Raw genomic sequence first — 20,690 nt, 5'->3', positions numbered from 1 at the left:
TATGACTGACACTTGTAAGGTTCAAATGGTTCAAATGGCTCTGAGCACTATGGGGCTTAACAGCTATGGTCATCAGTCCCCTAGAACTTAGAACTACTTAAACCTAACTAACCTAAGGACAGCACACAACACCCAGCCATCACGAGGCAGAGAAAATCCCTGACCCCGCCGGGAATCGAACCCGGGAACCCGGGCGTGGGAAGCGAGAACGCTACCGCACGACCACGAGATGCGGGCACACTTGTAAGGTATTGAGGATATTTCACAGGTGCTATTCGTGGTCAAAGACATCAGCGCAACCTGCAGGCTCGACAAGCATCTGCATATTCCGTATTCCTGGATTACAGGAAGGCTTTTGACACTGTACAACACAAGCGGCTCGTAGTGAAATTGCGTGCTTATGGAATATCGTCTCAGTTATGTGACTGGATTTGTGATTTCCTGTCAGAGAGGTCACAGTTCGTAGTAACTGACGGAAACTCCCCAAGGGAGTGTCATAGCTCCTTTGCTGTTCCTTATCTATATAAACGAATTGGGAGACAATCTGAGCAGCCGTCTTAGGTTGTTTGCAGATGACGCTGTCGTTTATCGACTATAAAAGCCATCACAAGATCAAAACAAAGTGCTAAACGATTTAGAAAAAAATATCTGAATGCTGCGAAAAGTAGCAGTTGACCCTAAATAACGAGAAGTGTGAGGTCATCCACATGAGTGCTAAAAGGAACTCGTTAAACTTCGGTTACACGATAAATCAGTCTAATCTAAAAGCCGTAAATTCAACTAAATACCTGGATATTACAATTACGAACAACTTAAATTGGAAAGAACACAGAAAATGTTGTGGGGAAGGCTAACCAAAGACTGCGTTTTATTGATAGGATACTTAGAAAATGTAACAGACCTACTAAGGAGACTGCCTACACTTCGCTTGTCCGTCCTCTTTTAGAATACTGCTGCGCGGTGTGGGATCCTTACGAGATAGGACTGACGGAGTACATCGAAAGTTCAAAGAAAGGCAGCACGTTTTGTATTATCGCGAAATATGGGAGAGAGTGTCACAGAAATGATACAGGGTTTGGTCTGGAAATCATTAAAAGAAAGGTGTTTTTCGTTGCGACGGAATCTTCTCACGAAATTCCAATCACTAACTTTCTCCTTCGAATGCGAAAATATTTTGTTGACACCGACCTACTTAGGGAGGAACGATCACCACGATAAAATAAGGGAAATCAGAGCTCGTACGGAAACATATAGGTGTTCATTCTTTCCCCGCGCTATACGAGATTGGAATAATAAAGAATCGTGAAGGTGGTTCAATGAACCCTCTGGCAGGCACTTAAATGTGATTTGGAGAGTATCCATGTAGATGTAGATATATAAGTTTAAACACGCATTTCTCGCTGCTTTTTCGTATTTTTGTGCAACCCCTGCACAGTGCAGAAAGGAGTATGTTTCTTCACCATTCGGGGATATAGGATTACAAAAGTTCGTGAGTTAAGCTGTACAACATGCGTCACGCCTTCATTGTAGCGTCATCCACAGCATCTCTGTGACGCTCTTATGCGCCTGAACAGATCTATGACTTGTTGTGCAACTCTTCTTTGAATCTTTTCTGTGACTTCACTTAATCGAACCTGGCAGGGATCACAGGCCGACGAGTAATACTCAATCGATCGGACAAGGATTTCGTAAGCGACTTCTTTCGTCAGTGAATTTCGCTTCTTTCGGATTCCGAACTGAGTCAGGTGTCTGCCCTTCACGTGGCTAGATGTATGCAGTTGCTCCTCCCTTCAATCGATCTAAAGAAACAATGCTGTATAGTAGAAGTTCCCGACGGATTCCAGTCACTGACCACAGATAACGTAGTCTGATGGATATTTTTTTCTGTTCTTCTGCATTCTATTTTATGTAATTAAGTGTAGAGACAATAGTCAACCTACACACATACTGACCATATGTTCGTCTCTCTGCTGTCCATAACACGCGTCTGACGAAGTTACTTCCTCATACAAAACTACGTCGTCTGCGAACAGGCTCACAGGCTTGAAGACGCTATGCGGCGGCTTATACACTCCTGGAAATGGAAAAAAGAACACATTGACACCGGTGTGTCAGACCCACCATACTTGCTCCGGACACTGCGAGAGTGCTGTACAAGCAATGATCACACGCACGGCACAGCGGACACACCAGGAACCGCGGTGTTGGCCGTCGAATGGCGCTAGCTGCGCAGCATTTGTGCACCGCCGCCGTCAGTGTCAGCCAGTTTGCCGTGGCATACGGAGCTCCATCGCAGTCTTTAACACTGGTAGCATGCCGCGACAGCGTGGACGTGAACCGTATGTGCAGTTGACGGACTTTGAGCGAGGGCGTATAGTGGGCATGCGGGAGGCCGGGTGGACGTACCGCCGAATTGCTCAACATGTGGGGCGTGAGGTCTCCACAGTACATCGATGTTGTCGCCAGTGGTCGGCGGAAGGTGTACGTGCCCGTCGACCTGGGACCGGACCGCAGCGACGCACGGATGCACGCCAAGACCGTAGGATCCTACGCAGTGCCGTAGGGGACCGGGGGTATCGGCGAGGACCATTCGCAACCGTCTCCATGAAGCTGGGCTACGGTCCCGCACACCGTTAGGCCGTCTTCCGCTCACGCCCCAACATCGTGCAGCCCGCCTCCAGTGGTGTCGCGACAGGCGTGAATGGAGGGACGAATGGAGACGTGTCGTCTTCAGCGATGAGAGTCGCTTCTGTCTTGGTGCCAATGATGGTCGTATGCGTGTTTGGCGCCGTGCAGGTGAGCGCCACAATCAGGACTGCATACGATCGAGGCACACAGGGCCAACACCCGGCATCATGGTGTGGGGAGCGATCTCCTACACTGGCCGTACACCACTGGTGATCGTCGAGGGGACACTGAATAGTGCACGGTACATCCAAACCGTCATCGAACCCATCGTTCTACCATTCCTAGACCGGCAAGGGAACTTGCTGTTCCAACAGGACAATGCACGTCCGCATGTATCCCGTGCCACCCAACGTGCTCTAGAAGGTGTAAGTCAACTACCCTGGCCAGCAAGATCTCCGGATCTGTCCCCCATTGAGCATGTTTGGGACTGGATGAAGCGTCGTCTCACGCGGTCTGCACGTCCAGCACGAACGCTGGTCCAACTGAGGCGCCAGGTGGAAATGGCATGGCAAGCCGTTCCACAGGCCTACATCCAGCATCTCTACGATCGTCTCCATGGGAGAATAGCAGCCTGCATTGCTGCGAAAGGTGGATATACACTGTACTAGTGCCGACATTGTGCATGCTCTGTTGCCTGTGTCTATGTGCCTGTGGTTCTGTCAGTGTGATCATGTGATGTATCTGACCCCAGGAATGTGTCAATAAAGTTTCCCCTTCCTGGGACAATGAATTCACGGTGTTCTTATTTCAATTTCCAGGAGTGTATATACACTTGTGTACCGCGAACGGTAGCGGCCGTCCCCACAATTCCTTGAATCACGGGGTTGGAACACGAGGTTCTGCGGAGAGACATTTCTGCAGAGCCTGAAACTCCTGCTGGCACAAGCCGTTTTTCACAGGTTTTTGTTGTGACAGACTGATCTACAGCTTAGCCCGAGGTCTAGCTTAGGTTGGAAGTCACAATTTGTTTCTGAACTGGTGAAGCCAACGAATGAGATATCAAAAAAATCTACGGAAGTGTCTCGGGCTTTACAGAAATGTTAAAATAATCCGTCTCCGCACCAGTGTCATAAAGCCTTGAAGCACGCTGGACGCTGGTCTTCTGAAGATACCTCCCATGAAGAACGGCACATTGTGTCCGTTTTGCTCAGAAATCTTCAGTACGATCGCAGTTAATAAGTTTACTACGTGGCTGTATGGGAGCGTAACGAAGACTTTCTGGAAGTTGGCGAACGAGGCACGAATCTGAGCTCCACCATCTACTGTCTTTTGGAGCTAGCGAATAAATGGAGTAAGCTTGGCGTTATGCGAGCTATGCTTTCAAATACCCGTCAGACTAACAATATTTATCTTTTTCCACGGTTTCCTTGAAACGTTGAAGGCAGGTGTTCCAGTGACAGCTTTAAAACCGACGCGGCCAATTTCCTTGACCATTCCTTTCCATTAATAGTTACGTAAAATTTCTCGCAGATGATGCAGTTGTCTGTAACGAAGTATTGTCTGCAAGTAGCTGCACAAATAGCTGCAAAGCTCATCCAGACCTTGATGAGATTTCAAAGTGGTGGAAAATTTTGACAACTTATTTGATAAGTTCAAATGGCTCTGAGCACTATGGGACTCAACTGCTGTGGTCATAAGTCCCCTAGAACTTAGAACTACTTAAACCTAACTAACCTAAGGACATCACACACATCCATGCCCGAGGCAGGATTCGAAGCTGCGACCGTAGCGGTCGTGCGGTTCCAGACTGTAGCGCCTTTAACCGCTCGGCCACTCCGGCCGGCTATTTGATAAGTGATAATTAATTGAAACCCTCAGCTGCCGACAGGTGTTGTTGATATACCTCGATGAGGACAACTGAAAATGTGTGCCCCGACCGGGACTCGAACCCGGGATCTCCTGCTTACATGGCAGACGCTCTATCCATCTTTTTTTTTTTTTTTAATTGTTCGTTTCTTTTGGTCTTCGCGGAGGTCACATGATATCTGTTCAAGTTGATTGGTGATTTCTTGACTCAGTTTTTTTATTACAGAATACAATCAGCCCTCTGACCGAACAAGCTGAGCTACCGCGCCGGCATCTGAGCCACCGACGACACAGATGAAGAGCGCGACTGCAGGGACGTATCCCTTGCACGCTTTCCGTTCTTTCGAGAACAGTTACTATCTTCATATATAGTTCAATGGCTATCCGGCCATTGACCTTCGTCTGTGCGAATGCGCAAAGGTTGCCCGAACTCTTACGGGAATCGTCACCTTAGTGGGCGCGAGTAATGAGCGGATGGGCAAGTAACTATTAGGAACATTACGTATGTAGATTGTGGACAGTTGGGAATGTGGGTCTCACGGGAAGCGTGCACGGAAGGGTCCCTGCAGTCGCGCTATTCATCTGTGTCGTCGATGGCTCAGGTGGATAGAGCGTTTGCCATGTAAGTAGGAGATCCCGGGTTCGAGTCCCAGTCGGGGCACACGTTTTCAGCTGTCCCCGTCAAGATACATCAACAACACCTGTAGGCAGCTGAGGGTTTCAATTTATTATCATTTATTCTAGAGAAGCTGCACGGTCATCAGTGGCTTCTGTTCTTTCGAGAACAGTTACTATCTTCATGTATACATATTTAATAGTTCACAGATATAAAACCTTGCTTTTCATAAAGCGAAAAAAAAACCCTAAGTATTCAACGACTACAGTAACAGTGGGTCACATTTGGAATCTGTCAACTCATACAAATACCTGGGGCTTACAATGTGTATAGATATGAAACAGATCGAACAGCGCAACACTTCAGTTTATTCATAGAATGCTAACTAAATACGATCAGTCTTACAAAACACTCGTGCGGCGCAACCTAGAAAATTGATCAAGTGCTCGGGACGCATACCAAATAGGATTAACAGGAGATATCGAACGAATACAGAGATCCCGCCAGGGTACCCGAGAGCGCTAACTCTCTGCTTCCTGGACTGGGGTAGGCGCGCTGGCCCCCGACCGAATCCGCCAAGGGGATTACCGACGAGGGTTGGTGTGCCGGCCAGCCTGGATGTGGTTTTTAGGCGGTTTTCCACATGCCGCTAGGTGAATACTGGGCTGGCCCCCACGATCCGCCTCAGTTACACATCTCGCAGACATCTGAACACATTCGCACTATTCCGTGGATTTCACCAGACGCAGCCAGTTAGGGTACACTAATTCCTTCCTGGGGGGGGGGATGGGGTGGTGACAGGAAGGGCATCCGGCCACCCTTAACATTAAGATGCCACATCCAATTAACCAGCAGACCCCACAAGTCGGGATACTTGCTTAGGAAAGAGAGATTGAACGAACACAGAGAAGGGCACTAATAACGGTCACTGTGTATATATATATATATATATATATATATATATATATATACCTGAGGAAGTGTCACAGAGATATTGAGAGAACTGGTAGACGCTAGGAGGTAGGTATATGCTGGCTATGGCGTGAAAACCTGGTTACAAGAATGAACTTTAAGTGATGCTGAGTGCAGTAGAATGCTCTATGAAAGATTCCCGTAAGAATCGCAAAGGCAGTATTACACTAATAACAACACACAAAGCCGCGCGGTATTAGCCGAGCGGTCTACGGCGCTGCAGTCATGGACTGTGCGGCTGGTCCCGGCGGAGGTTCGAGTCCTCCCTCGGCCATGGGTGTGAGTGTTTGTCCTTAGGACAATTTAGGTTAAGTAGTGTGTAAGCTTAGGGACTGATGACCTTAGTAGTTAAGTCCCATAAGATTTCACACACATTTGAACCCTTTTTTGAACAACACACAGAGGCGAATGAACCACCATTCTTCCCTTTGTCCATGCCTGAATGGATGTATTAACTTGAAGTGTAGGAAATAGCCTCTCTCCCGTGCATTTTGCAGTATGCATGTAGATGTAGTTACAGAATTCAAACTTTCCCTCTTCCCTAATGACCTCGTCGTCGACGGGACGTTAATGCATGAAGTTCCTTCCTTCACTTAATCACTAGTGTTCAGCATTCACTACCTTTTTCGTGATGTAATTCTGTTCGTGTCCTTTCGTGAGGGCTGTTGCACTTAACAATGTGGGTGGGTGGCAACCTCCGCTCCACCTGCAGAGCTCCTAGCTGGTGGCCTTGAGCCGCCTGGGCAGGAGCCGACCCTGCCCTCCCCCATACAGCAGCAGAAGCGGCAGGCCAGGCCAGGCCAGGCCGCCTCGTAAATCCAGGCCGCAATTTCAGTCGTCAGCCGCGGGCCCAGCGGACCGCTCGTAAACGCAGGTATACACGGCTGTTCGTGTACGTACACAGCCCGTCTCCCACAGCGGCCTGGACTGACCTGGCCTGGAGTGGCGTGGCGTGGGTGGTCCGCGCACTCGCTGTGTGGCCAGGGGGAACGGCCGGTATTCATGTACGCTACAGAGAGTCTACGTTTCTAGCATTTGTAGACTTAGGGAAAGCTTTTGACAATGTTGACTGGAATACTCTCTTTCAAATTCTAAAGGTGGCAGGGGTAAAATACAGGGAGCGAAAGGCTATTTACAATTTGTACAGAAACCAGATGGCAGTTATAAGAGTCGAGGGGCATGAGAGGGAAGCAGCGGTTGGGAAGGGAGTGAGACAGGGTTGTAGCCTCTCCCCAATGTTATTCAATCTGTATATTGAGCAGGCAGTAAAGGAAACAAAAGAAAAATTTGGAGTAGGTATTAAAATCCATGGAGAAGAAATAAAAACTTTGAGGTTCGCCGATGACATTGTAATTCTGTCAGAGACAGCAAATGACTTGGAAGAACAGTTGAATGGAATGGACAGTGTCTTGAAAGGAGGATATAAGATGAACATCAACAAAAGCAAAACAAGGATAATGGAATGTAGTCGAATTAAGTCGGGTGATGCTGAGGGAATTAGATTAGGAAATGAGACACTTAAAGTAGTAAAGGAGTTTTGCTATTTGGGGAGCAAAATAACTTATGGTGGTCGAAGTAGAGAGGATATAAAATGTAGACTGGCAATGGCAAGGAAAGCGTTTCTGAAGAAGAGAAATTTGTTAACATCGAGTATAGATTTAAGTGTCAGGAAGTCATTTCTGAAAGTATTTGTATGGAGTGTAGCCATGTATGGAAGTGAAACATGGACGGTAAATAGTTTGGACAAGAAGAGAATAGAAGCTTTCGAAATGTGGTGCTACAGAAGAATGCTGAAGATTAGATGGGTAGATCATATAACTAATGAGGAAGTATTGAATAGGATTGGAGAGAAGAGAAGTTTGTGGCACAACTTGACCAGAAGAAGGGATCGGTTGGTAGGACATGTTCTGAGGCATCAAGGGATCACCAATTTAGTTCAAAAAAATGGCTCTGAGCACTATGGGACTCAACTGCTGTGGTTATAAGTCCCCTAGAACTTAGAACTACTTAAACCGAACGAACCTAAGGACAGCACACAACACCCAGCCACCACGAGGCAGAGAAAATCCCTGACCCCGCCGGGAATCGAACCCAGGAACCCGGGCGTGGGAAGCGAGAACGCTACCGCACGACCACGAGATGCGGGCACCAATTTAGTATTGGAGGGCAGCGTGGAGGGTAAAAATCGTAGGGGGAGACCAAGAGATGAATACACTAAGCAGATTCAGAAGGATGTAGGTTGCAGTAGGTACTGGGAGATGAAGAAGCTTGCACAGGATAGAGTAACATGGAGAGCTGCATCAAACCAGTCTCAGGACTGAAGACCACAACAACAACAACACAGAGTTCCAGGAGACGCCGAAAACATCGGCACCTTTCTTCTAAATGTTCGCATTTACATTCAGTGAGGGTTTGTTATTCTCTCTTATGCAATGTAACGACCTCCCTTTCCTGTTTTCAATCGTGCCCACTTGATAGTAGCTCCAAAGACTATGTTCTAAAAGTGTGTTGTATCGGCTGCCTCTCAAAAGTAGAATCGCTCTTTCGAAGATTTCGTGCACGAAAAACGGCCAAGAGGATGTTGCGCTGTGGACTGACGTCCGTTTGGCTAACAGCTGCAGACTGGGGCAGAGACTTCTTTCCCCATGACAGAAAACCTGGCCACTGTCAGCTGCTATGTGCGGTACCACACCACTCTAAATTTGCGCCGCGTGGCAAGGACGCATATGAAGTGGTCCAAAGTTCTGAGCTAACATAACACACTAACCAAGCTTCAACGAACTGGATTTTATCGCTAGTGACTGCTGGAAGCGTGAGCTTGTATGGATCGACTGTCATGAAGACATTTGCTAAGACAGTAACCAATAGTAGAAGGGTCTGTGCAAGTAAAATGTCCATTACTGTTTTTACAAGTACCTAATTTGAGTCTTCCTCTTTAATTAGACCATCAAAGTAGCAAACAGTGGCAGAAATTGTATCAGTTGTAACTATCGTTCTGAGTCTGAAACAACTTCTTTGTAGATATCCATTACTGTTGAAACTTTGAAAATGTAAAAGAAGTTGCTCAGTTCAGGACTTATTTTAAAGTGGCGACGCAGAGCTAAGATTAAATCAGAGTTTTGAAAATGCCACGGATTCAATGCACACACTATCGTTAGAACAATTTATGAGGGACATACCAAAGTTGACGATACATGACATGGCTACAAACAGAGACTTTATAAAATGTGAGTGAAAGAATGATTTAGAACAAAACAGTCACGTTCTGGGGAAGAAAATTGCTAAAACAAGCGGTCAGATAGCTAGAAACTGTGTTGTTTTTAAAAAGCGAGTTAAAAAGGGATCTGGTTAAAAACAGTGGTGTTTTGGGGAAACAAATTTATAAAACAAATAACCGAATTGCCGAAATAAAAAATTTAATTTCCAAATGCTATGACGGGTTAAAATACAACCTAATTTCTGGAACAGATGATCCAATTTTCGAAACCTTTAATAATGTAAAACATGTTTTAGGGAGTCAACGTTCGGTATGTAAAGAACCAAATAGCTAAATAACTGAATTTAAAGATGAACTGCACGACTAATTTGAAACTGTAAATTCAAAACGTGATGAAACAGACGACAATTTCACTGACACAGCAAACACAGCTCAAAGTGTTAATCAAAGAATCACTGATTTGAAAGCTCCAGCTAACACTTCAGGTAACACTGAAAACTTGGATGCATCTATTGTAATTAGTACAAAAAAGAATTTAGTCAATTTATGTAATAATGTTGTAAATGCATTAGGTGATGCTGATATAGAGGTAAACGGTTGTCCAGTCTTGAAAGACGACGTAGCATCTGTGGAAAGTAAAAACGATGTATTGAAGCTGAGAGTGCTATATGAGTTTTCAACGTCAGATGCAGAAAGTAAATATTGTAGCAAGAAATCTATTTTGAAAAAAATGGTGTAATTTTGTAAAGCACTTAAACTTGACTGTTGGGTGAAGTATCCGAATATACCGACATCAAAAAAAGTTCTGCATCACCTCGGTTCCGAGAGTTCCGGAACCTGTACAGAAAATTGGAATAGAGATCAACACAAACATCATTTCCGCCCTTTTTATTGCTCATGAAAACCACACATTGCATGTTGTACAATCATACAGCAAGACCTGAAAAGATGGTGGTCCAGATTGCTGTACACACCGGTACCTCTAATACCCAGTAGCTCGACCTCTTGCATTGATGATGCCTGTATTCGTCGTACCACACTATCGACAAGTTCATCAAGGCACTGTTGGTCTAGATTGTCGCATCCCTCAACAGCGATTCGGCGCAGATCCTTCAGAGTGGTTGGTGGGTCACGTCGTCCATAAGCAGCCCTTTCCAATCTATCGCATGCATGTGCGATAGGGTTCATGTTTGGAGAACATGCTGTCCATTGTTGTCGAGCGATGTCGTTATCATGAGGGACGTCATTCAGAAGACGTGCACGAGGGGGCGGGAATTGTCGCTCATGAAGACGAATGCCTCGCCAATATGCTGCCGATATGGTTGCACTATCGGTCGTAGGACGGCATTCACGTAGTATCGTGCAGCCGTTTCGGCGCCTTCCACGACCACCAGGGCGTACGTTGGCCCCACATAATGCCACACCCAAAGCAATGAACCTCCGCCTTGCTGCACTCGTTTCAGAAATGCTTCCACCTTTGGTCCGAAATCCAATGATCATGCCCTTTTTGACGTCAAATATATCGCTCCGTTTCTGTATTACAACGACACCACTGTCCCCACGTCCCACCGACAAGCTCTATATACCCTCTGTTGTGGGTTGGCAGGAGAGCCAACACCGGGTACTAGAGGAAGCCGAAAGGCACGCGTTTTAGCTCACGCAGGCTGGCGTGAGGTCTGGAACAGGACAAGGAATTTAGACTTTATAAAAACGGACGTAGCTGGTGGAATACTTAACTTTAATCCATTAATGATGAGCGTCGCTCTTGACTGTACATGACTCATTATCAACAGTAACTGGTAATGGCGCGTTGCTAGGTCGTAGCAAATTGCGTAGCTGAAGGCTATGCTAACTATCGTCTCGGCAAATGAGAGCGTATTTTGTCAGTGAACCATGGCTAGCAAAGTCTGTTGTACAACTGGGCGAGTGCTAGGAAGTCTCTCTAGACCTGCCGTGTGGCGGCGCTCGGTCTGCAATCACTGATAGTGGCGACACGGCGGGTCAGACGTATACTAACGGACCGCGGCCGATTTAAAGGCTACCACCTAGCAAGTGTGGTGTCTGGCGGTGACACCACACCCTCCACTGCTAGTGCTGCCACCTGTCGTCTGTGTCGTTACTGCTCGCTGACATCGAACATAGCCGATGGTGATCACATTATTTCAGGAAGTGCGTGCTGTTTTTGTCAGTCCGAGATGAAGAGATTAGCATAGTAATCGTTGGCGGACCGAAGCAAATCACTCAATGCAACACCTGGAAACTGTTCTGAGGAGCAATGGGTACTCCACAAATTACATTAGAAGTGTAACAGAGCCAAACACTCGGCGAAGTAAGGAACCAGAAAAAGAAATGTCGGGTACGGCCTTTCTGCCATACATTCCCAGAGTGACGGACAGAATCGGCCGTATATTGCGCAAACACGGCATAAAGACGATTTTCAAACCGACAAGGAAGATCAAAGAGTGTCTTAGATCGGCGAATGAGAAAAGAGACCCACTTGCAATGTCGGGAATATACCGTATACCTTGCACATGCGGAAAAGTTTATGCCGGAATGACTGGACGATCCATTAACACCAGGATCAAAGAGCATAAGCGACATTGCAGGTTGGGGCAGGTGGAGAAATCGGCCGTGGCAGAGCACGCACTGAATGAGACCGACCACGTAATAAAATTCGCCGACACGGAAGTTCTGGCTGTAGAGAAGCACTATCACACGCGCTTGTTCAGAGAAGCTGTAGAAATCCAAAAACACGCGAACAGTTTCAACAAGAAAGAGGAAAGCCTTAAGGTAAACGGATCCTGGCTTCCCGTACTGCAGCGAACGACCGTCGCAGGTAACGACCGCACCGGAGAAGCCCTCGGACGTTGGCGTGCCAGGTACATATAGTCTGCGGTCGCGAGCTCGCCTCCAGTTCACCACCGGCAATGGAGGGTGAAGCTTTGACAATGCCAGCCACTCGTGCTGGCGAAACGTCAGAAAAATCATTAGATGAACGTCGGCCGAAGAACCCGAGACAGAAGCCAATAGGCAGTTTGACTCAAGAAACAGATGCCCTAAAGAAAAAAATAACTATTACATCAAGTGTGATGAGACTGTGGTGTTGCAGCGAATACAGTGGTGAATAAAAGCGATCTAAAAATGAATGAATCAGCGAGCCACTGTACACTTCCTTAGACGAAAGTCACGTTTCAGATAGATTTCATTTAAGTGCGCAGCGCCAGACACACCACGATAAGAGATGGAGCACATATGAGGCTGTCTGAGAGACCAGCTGGTAAGCTAGACCCTCCCAAGAGCGCGTCCCGGGCTGTACACCAAAGTGCGGCCTCCTCCAATATAAAATGCACCTAAACACGTAACTGTTCCAGAAAGCACCGCTTCACCGTACGCCGTTAACAAACCGCAAGTCCTTGGTGCCTAAAGCACAAGGTGGGCGGGTCTTCATTGGAGCCGAACAGGGGCCCCAGCCAGCAGTCTTAACTCGTCATAAATTCATCTTTAGGTCATCTTCAGATTCTAACAAATAGTACTGTCAAGTGAACTTAACCAACAACGTGAATACTGCTGAAATGGTTCTCGAGCGTGATGTCATTGGCACAACGTACCGACATCTTCAAGTACGACGAATACACTTCTGAGCTGTGACCGAAACTCCTATTTACCATAGTTAACGTGGGAGATGCACAGGAGTGCAGGTGCCAAATTCGGTGGTGATAAGTGAATACTTCTTTGTCGGTAGCCCAACTATGAACCAAGAACTTCAGTGCACGCGCAGATGTTGTTATTCCTATTATCCGTCGCGCGGAGTGGCCGCGCGGTTTGAGGCACCATATCACGGATTGCGCCGTCCCTCCCGCCGGAGGTTCGAGTCCGCCCTCTGGCATGGGTGTGTGTGTGTGTTGTTCTTTTCTTTTTTTTAATACAGGTAAAGACCCTCCACGCCCACACCGGCATGATGGCCAACTCAAAGGGTCTACTGCGATCTCTGGAAACGCGCGACCGCTACGGCCGCAGGTTCGAATCCTGCCTCGGGCATGGATGTGTGATGTCCTTAGGTTAGTTAGGTTTAAGTAGTTCTAAGTTCTAGGGGACTGATGACCACAAATGTTAAGTCCCATAGTGCTCAGAGCCATTTGAACCATTTTTTTCTACTAACAGTACGGACTTTGCTGGTTCTAACAAGTGTCTTCTAAGTAGCAATTGGCCCGATATGGAAGGGCCACACACAGTGACATCAGGCGTGGTAGAAACAACGTCGAACAGAGGTCAATGAGACGCAGAAACGCGATTTATCTACAATCCTTGCAGAGCCAGCTGACATTACATTTAGCATTGCCTTTCTCTGTTTAGTTTGCTGTGTGTGCGTCGAAAAGGTCTGGCGGTATAACGGCACAAATCAATAAATGCCCTTACTATAGTACGTGTTTTACATAAAACTACTAATAACTGCTATGTTTGTAATGCTGCCTCCTCGTATTACAGTGACAAGCTTTACAAGTATGATTAGTTATCGCTGTTCGTCGACGAGAGTTATGGTATGAAACGTTGCAGTCATTTTCTTTTACCTTTCTTTTTACCCCGATTGCTGCCATTGCTCTCTTGAATCTCAAACAACTGCAGTAAGCCTCTGCTAAGTATTTACGCCGCTTCTCCCCCCTCCCCTCCCCCCTAGGCCACCCCACCACACCCTGTTCATTGTATGACACTTCGCTGACGTAGTATTGTGGATAATGTGGAGACAGACACCATCAATGCTCGCTGTTGTCGTTAAACCGTTTACCAAGCAGCCAGAATACGTGCCCTAGTTTCTCCTAACATTTGAAACCTCGTATGTGAATGACCTGCTGGATAGCGCCGGGCGCTTCACGAGGCTGTTCTCGGATAATGTTGTTATGTATAGGCAAGTCGTAACGCTTTAAAATTGTTGGTAAGCCCAGGAAAACCTGCGTGGGTATCAACGTTCAGTGTAGGCAGCGGCTTCATCGTAAATAATTGTAACGTAAATAGGCAGAAAGATCAGTTTTTGTATGACTACGCGGTTACCGAACAGTCACTGGAAGCAGTCATTTCCCTTAAACATCTGGGAATATACGCACGGAGCGATTTAAAGTCAACGACCGCATAAAACTAATCGTATGAAAGAAGACACACGGAGAAGATACCTTAACGAAACTCTCGTCTGACCGACACCTGAGTGTTGCTCATGAGTATGGGATGCGCACCAGACAGGATTCATAAATGAAACAGAGAAGTTGTAAAATGTGAACTTTCACGGCCGGAAATGTCATAATTAACATATTCCGTGCTATAATGCCGTGGTCGAATGAATTTCACCCTAAAATCTGACGTTTCGTCCCCATTTGCGGAGGACATTTTCAACGTGGATCGTAGCTTTGTTGAATGTACGGTTCACACCCTATCTCGCTACAGGCTACACCAAAATTCCGATTACGCGAGATCTTCCGCGAGGTGGCATGACTTCACATGTTTTGAAGACGCGAGCGCAATTGGCCGTTGACAATAGCATATTCAAAACATGTGACATCACACCACCGCGCGGAAGCGGAATTTTGTTGTGGCCTGTAGCGACCTATGGTGTGAACCGGACATTCAACAAAGCTACGACCCATCTTGAAAGTGACCTCCGAAAATTGGGACGAAACGTCGGGTTTTAAGATGAAATCCATCCGACCACGGCGTAATAGCCCGGACTATGTTATTAATTGTGAAACAGAGAAGATCCACAGAAGAGCAGTTGCGTTTCCTCACAGATCCATTTTAAAAGCGCGAAAGCGTCAAGCGGAGGAGCGGCAAATTTCATTAGCTATAGCTACAAGCGAGGCCTTGTGTGTTAAGGTGCGGTTTGCTGCTAAAATTCCGAGACCGTACATTTCTAAAAGAATCAATCAATATATCGCTTCCTCATATGTATTTTTCGCGTAAAGACCATGGCAGCAAGATTATTCGTTTCACGCGCTCAGCATTCATGACTGCAAGAGGAAACGGGTGAACTGTTAGTGATGCACAAAGTACTCTCCGCCACACACCATAAGATGCTCTGCGATATACATCTGCAAATGTAGATCTAGATACACGTTAGAGTAATTGTCTCATGTTAATACTACATAGTCCTCAACGTAAAACAAATACTTTCACGTCGAAAGATGTATTATTTACTTCTGAGCATAGTAAGTTTACAAATGAAAAAGAATGAACAGTGAGATTCAACGTGGAACAGCAGCTGAAGCATTCCACAATTTCAACGACATTGTTGTGTAACGTTAATGTGAAGTTGGACGTGTGTTTATACATTCAGGGATAACTTTACAAAAAAATATTCCAGAAAATATTTGTGCAATAACAGTAAATATTGTGCTGTTTATACAATTTCCAGTTAACGTCCTTCTTTACTTCCTCCTGACAGGTCTGCTCTAGGGCTGTTGATGTAATATACATATATCTATACTTTTTACGAAAAATATCGATATACACAGGCGGTATTACTTCCACTGATATATCGATATCGGAATGTCTTCATCGACTGTCAATATTTTTATTTCATGTTATATTTTTTCGCAATTTTCGATAAATACTTGAAATTGTTCTTTTGAAATTGTAGTAGAATATAATTTTACTTTCACTGTGTGAAGGAGTCTTAACTACTTTTTGAGCTTTCATCACAGTTAGTCTTTCTCTTTGACTATGTGTATGTGTGAAGCAAGTATAAGGTTGCACAAAGAAGAAGTCCGATTGCACTGTGAGATGGCGGTGTGATTGGAATAGCAAGATTTCCGATGTGAACAAGCAGCACACCAATTTTTAACACAACTAGTGTGTTATTTCTGCACATCGACATTCTTCAATAACAGTTGCTGAAAATGAGGAACAAAAATCTAAATGATAAGATTGGTCTTTGCAGTGGGCGGAGACGTGTGGGGGGAAATGCTGAGTATTCGTCGCACGGCACTACCAACAGAAACGGCAACGTATAGCTTCACGGCGCAGTTTTGACACCAGAACGGTTAGGTCGCTGGCGTCTGCAGAAACGAAAAAGCAGGCAAGTCGACATGATACGTTCCTGAGAAATCCGGTGTGTGACGAAATAGAACGACGGAATCATCGGATACCTTTTATTGTGCCACTTACAAGCAGTTTTCAGCAAAGTTGTTTTCGCCAAGCTTCACCGTGCTTTGTTTTCCTATCAATTCTTTCTCTAAGAGGGATAAAGGCTTATAGCTTGTTGATGTACAGATATCTAGTAACAAATCAGTACTTAAATACACATCTCTAAAACCGGCAGTATATTTTTATGTGCACCCGATATTTTTATAGGCTGATAAGTCAATATTTTCAACGTCGATATAACGACAATCAATTTCGATTTATCGAGGCTCGACAACGATATTTTTTAAAAATATCGATACTGCTATTTTCAAAAATATCAACAGTTCTGATCTGCAGTTGAATATGTGACATAAATTCACAAAGGCATCCCCAATCGTGTCCAAACAAGGTCTGTACGTTGACTCCGTTATTTATTCTTGGTTGGAGAAAAATCTTCTCGGTAGTCGGTAACAAACATTAAGTACAAAAACAAATGAACGCTGTCTTGGTGCCCTGCTCACAAAACGAAACAAGAAATATCATTAAAAAATCTTTATTTTATGGCAAAATGATCGACTCAGTGTTAGAGATAGTCTTATAATAAAAATGGTGTTGACCGGTGCAACCAGGTTGTGGCAGTCATCCGATAAGTACGAGGGTTACCCAGAAAGTAGTGCACCGCATTTTTTTCTTCAACAATTCTTTGTTGATCATAATGAGAATTACACATACGAAAGAAAGGTGTTCTGTCTATACACTCTATTTTTCAACGTAACCTCCGTCCCGTTCTATGGCCTTCCTCAAGCGTGAAACAAGAGCGTGTAGGCGGTGTCGGTACCAATCCTTGTCCTGGTGGCGGAGCCAGTGCTTCCACAGGGCGAATCACCTCCTCATCGTCCTCAAAATGTCCTGCACCAGTGGCATCCTTTAACCTGTCCTCGAGAGTGACAACATCAGCTCGCTGCAACACGTCAGGTGTGACAGCCGTGGATGGTCTCCCCGACCGCTACAAATCGTAGAGCTCCGCCGAACCGCCTTCTGATGACCTCATCCTCCGTGCCCAGCAACTAACTGTACCGCTGTCGACAGCAGATGCTCCCCAGACTTTGCACAAGCGTTTGTGAATATTCCCCACAGTTTCTTTCTCTGCAGAGAGACACGTGGCACGTTGCTTGTAACGTACATTACCTACTGACTCATTTTGAAACTGTCCTGCAGCTACGCTATGTGTCGGAAGTGACGGAAACTTGGCGCACTCACTCAGGACACTTCGAACAATACATGCGTAGCGTTTCGCATTCGTAGCACTGGTTTCGGATAATAAAAAAATGTGGTGCATTACTTTCTGGGCAACCTTCGTAATACACAGGCAGCACGCATGCAGAGTAGCGGTAAGCAGTAGGACGGATACTCACGGCTTCTTGTACCAACTGGCCCAGCTAGGCAGCCAGAAGGCGTTCGTCTGCTGGGAGCACACGCACAGCCATAGGGCCGCCGCCAGCACCTGCCGCACACAGAGACACACAGCCTATACAGCCCACAGGAACACGACAGCACTGTAGTTGTCAGTCTCATGTAATTGTAAGTGAAAAGCACAAAACAGGCGTATGTTCTACAATACTGAGTCATGTCGTTAGCCGGGTGTCGGCATACATGGCCATTATCGTCTTCAAAGGGTGTGCAATATTAGTGAAGAGCATTGTAAAAGCTATAACACACAGGGAAGTGCAAACAAAGACTAAACGTCCTCTCCGTCAGTGTAACACCAGCGTAATTCAAAAAGCGACAAATGAAAATTTGTACCAAAGCTGGGATTCGAATCCGAACCCTCTTCTCTCTGGGCAGATGCGCTGACCACTGCTACTAGTGAACAAGAGACCTGGGTTCGATTCCGGAACTTGACAGAAATATTCATTCGTCGCTTCAGTCTGCGTATATACGTCACAGATGTTTCAAACTTGAAAAGGTCTCTGGAACCATCATACACTTCCCTTTGAATAATTCAAAAAGTTTAAGTTCAAAAATAAGTAAACAGAAAGGAAACAAACAAGCAAAAACATTCACGCTAAACACCAAAAAACGAGTGTATATATGTGTGTGTGTGTGTGTGTGTGTGTGTGTGTGTGTGTGTGTGTGTGTGTGAAGGTGATGTGGAAGAGGAGGGCGGCAACATTATCAAAGAATTACACTCAACAGAAGAGTAGAGGTACATGTGGTAAAACAACTTAATAGACTATATAACAATTTGCATTAATAGAAAATTGTTAAGGCTTTGGCCACTTATTGACAAATTGCCTTTTGGCTTCTGCTCGGGTTCTTCGGCCGACGTTTGTCTGACGGACCTTCTTTCACCAGCATCAGGAACTGGCATTGTCAAAGCTTTGACAATGCCAGCCTCTCGTCCTGTCGAAACGTCGTAAAAACCGTCACACAAACGTCGGCCGAAGAACCGAACACAGAAGCCGTAAATCAATTTGTCATTTTAAACTAAATTCACAATCACAATCAAATAAAACTAATGCAAGACGAGAGTGTTGAGGAATAGCTGGAAGATGTATTACAAATGGAGTGTGGTGCAGAAACAGAGTAAAAATTGACAATCGGAACAGGAAAAACACAGTAGTATAAACAATCACCGTTTACTGTAGAGAAGATGCAAATGTAATAAAATAACAGAATATAAGGAATGCACAATAAAATAAAATGTATTCCAATCCACTGTGGCCCGATGTTGCAGCAATCTTATATTTTGATTAATGCTAAAAGACAGTCCTACGTTTACAGTGTTCTTTATAGGCTTAAAAATGAATCCTTTCATCCAGATAGGGCATCGTCAGGTCATCTGGAAGTACAATGAAAAATGGACATATTAAATTACTGGGCGTCGTCCTATACCGAGCTACAGTACTCAAAAATAAAAACCGAAAACGTAAATATGTAAATGTATAGGCTATCAAAGCAAGTAAATAGTGTTATAACTGCTGCAAAAAGTATTTGTTAAATACGTCTAGAATAAAATAAATAAATACAAAATGAAACGTAGGTATAGCATTGAAGAGGCAGTGTGGGAAGAAGAAATGTGAGGCTTAACAGAAATTTTGAAGAAGAGTAATATTGAGTTATATCCCCTCATTCTGTATCAAGTCTGGCTGTGTGTCAGGTGTGGGTTTATAACACTATATAAGATGGCCAAAACACCAAAAGCAACTTACGGGATCCACATAATCTGGGCCAGACTGAAAGTAAACAACCTCGTAACATTAGAGAAAGACAAATCCCGCTATATGAAACGAATTCTGGGTATCGGGAAGACACCGCCTTCAAGACTGGCTTACCTCTTAACGAAAGAAACACCTCCTTCAGGGAAAACATCAGAATACAGATGCTCCTGCCAAACACCGAGGCCTGCGAAGGCACACACCAAATACTCGTAGAAAAAATACACTTCTGTCTGGAACGACTTCTACTCAACCGACACCACAACGATGGAAGAATTGAAACAGCCAAACTCCTGTATGTAGTAACACGATACACTACACACGGTTTTCAACAGAATTTCTGCCAAATGTATGTATGTGTGTATGTATGTATTTAACAGGGGACATAGAAACAGCCGGCCTCGGTGGCCGAGCGGTTCTAGGCGCCTCAGTCCGGAACCGCGCGACTGCTACGGTCGCAGGTTCGAATCCTGCCTCGGGCATGGATGTGTGTGATGTCTTAGGGTAGTCAGGTTTAAGTAGTTCTAAGTTCTAGGGGACTGATGACCTCAGATGTTAAGTCCCATAGTGCTCAGAGCCATTTGAACCTAGAAACGACGGAGAGGCTCTGTCCCCGCCGTAGCCCTCTGTGGTACACCCCACAACAGACTACAGCAGTCCGCTCACCCCACCGCCGCCCCTCACTGAACCCAGGGTTATTGTGCGATTCGGACCCCAGTGGACCCCCGGGGTGCAACCCCAATTTTTGCGTGGTAGAGAAATGATGGTGTACGCATTCGTGGAGACAGTGTCCGCGCAGCAATCGCCGACATGGTGTCACTGAGGCGGAATACGGGGAACCAGCCGGCATTCGGCGAGACAGTTGGAAAACCGCCTTAAAAACCATTCACAGACTGGCCGGCACAGCGGACCTCGACACTAATCCGTCGGGCGGATTCGTGCCGGGAACCGGCACGCCTTCCCGCTCGGGAAGCAGTGCGTTAGACCGCATGGCCAACAGGGCGGGCTTGCCAAAAGAACAGATTGCACGAGTCGCATCAAGACTGCGTGTGTGAACTGTACAGTG

This window comes from Schistocerca cancellata, chromosome 5 (assembly GCF_023864275.1).
Source record: "Schistocerca cancellata isolate TAMUIC-IGC-003103 chromosome 5, iqSchCanc2.1, whole genome shotgun sequence".
Taxonomy (NCBI): Eukaryota; Metazoa; Arthropoda; class Insecta; order Orthoptera; family Acrididae; genus Schistocerca; species Schistocerca cancellata.
The sequence above is the reverse complement of the archived record's forward strand: the minus strand, read 5'-3'. Positions refer to the sequence as shown.